This window comes from Thermobia domestica, chromosome 18 (assembly GCF_964235325.1).
Source record: "Thermobia domestica chromosome 18, izTheDome1.hap1.1, whole genome shotgun sequence".
Lineage (NCBI taxonomy): Eukaryota > Metazoa > Arthropoda > Insecta > Zygentoma > Lepismatidae > Thermobia > Thermobia domestica.
In genome coordinates, this window is record NC_137471.1 from 76,475,387 (window position 1) to 76,476,975 (window position 1,589).

Consider the following 1,589-nt stretch of genomic DNA (forward strand, 5'->3'; position numbering starts at 1 on the left):
TAATAAACTACATATACAGAGTGTTCAGAAAATCAGGATTTTCAACTGACAAACTTTATTTCGGCATGACTACGTTTATCATCCTAATGATTTTAACCATTACATACAGGGTCCATCCTTAAAGTAGTAGGACTGAGTCAATTAAAAATAAGATATTGACAGAAATAACACTTACGGTTAATATTCTTCGAAATATGATCCTCCTACATCCACACACCGCTGCCAGCGGGATTTCCAGTTTTCATACGCTTCCTGGAAGGCGGAAACTGGAATGCTGCTCAGCTGCCTCGTCACGGCCTGTTGTAATGCTTCCACCGAGCCGTGATGATGCCCTTTCAGGGTGGTTTTGAGGCGGGGGAAGAGGAAAAAGTCTGGTGGGGCAAGGTCGGGACTGTAGGGTTGCTGATGCAAGGTTGCAATGTTATGTTGGGCCAGATACGCCACCACTCGGAAGGCTGTGTGGCTCGGCGCATTGTCATGATGCAGTCGCCAGGACTTGGCGATGGCTGGGCGGACGCGGACGATGCGTTTCCTCAGCTGTTCCAGGACCTGGAGATAAAAAATTGCATTGACAGTCTGTCCGTGTGGAACAAATTCCCTGTGGATCATTCCTTGTGAATCGAAAAAGCAAATGAGCATGCTTTTCACTTTTGATTTCGTCATGCGCGCCTTTTTGGGGCGTGGGGAATTTCGGGTGTGTCATTCCGCGCTTTGACGTTTGGTCGCAGGGTCATACTCAAACGTCCACGTCTCGTCCCCAGTCACCACATTGTCTAACAAGTTTGGATTTTCACTCACTTCTTCGAGAAGGTCCTGGCAGATCCGTTTGCGAACGTCCTTTTGCTCGCCTGTCAGCACTCGCGGCACCAACTTTGCACAAATTTTCCTCATTTGCAATTGTTCGTGCACAATTTCGTGAACTTGGGTTTTAGCAATGCCAAGTTCATCGGCAATCATGCAAACAGTTAATCTTCGGTCACTGTCCAGCAAATTCTTCACTCTTGCAACATTTTCCTCCGTTTTGGAGCTCGAAGGTCGTCCTGACCGTGCAGCGTCTTCAACTTCTTCTCTCCCCTCACTAAACAGCTTGTACCACTCAAACACACTCGATCTTCCAATGGCGTTATCACCGTACGCCGTCTTGATCATTTCATGAGTCTCTTTCCCAGTTTTACCGAGCTTCACGCAAAATTTGATGGCGTAACGCTGTTCCAAAAGATTGGCCATGACGCAGCGTGACGAGGGTCACTCGCAGAGGTTACGATGACGAGCGATCTTTACCCTGCTATGGTTGGCAGCCGACTGGCACTTCTTCCTGTCTTTCCTTAGACCCACCTCAACCAACAACAGGTGGAGTAACCGCCGTCAGTCTGTAGAAAGAAAAGAAAAAATCAGTCCTACTACTTTAAGGATGGACCTTGTAAGTGTATTCTGTCATCCATTTACTACGACTAGTGAGAACTAGCCCTATATTTGATACTTTTATAATAGCACCCTATGACGTGCGAACTTCACAAAATATGCTACGGACATTACTATCAATGACGCAGTTATAACTATTAATTATAATCACCAAGGCCTCTATAGCC

At 46.4% G+C, this 1,589-nt stretch overlaps 1 pseudogene; it reads right to left on the reverse strand.

Moving 5' to 3' along the window:
• Positions 1-699: 699 nt before the first annotated feature.
• LOC145675130 (protein GVQW3 pseudogene) lies at positions 700-1,227 on the reverse strand (annotated as a pseudogene).
• Positions 1,228-1,589: the final 362 nt, after the last annotated feature.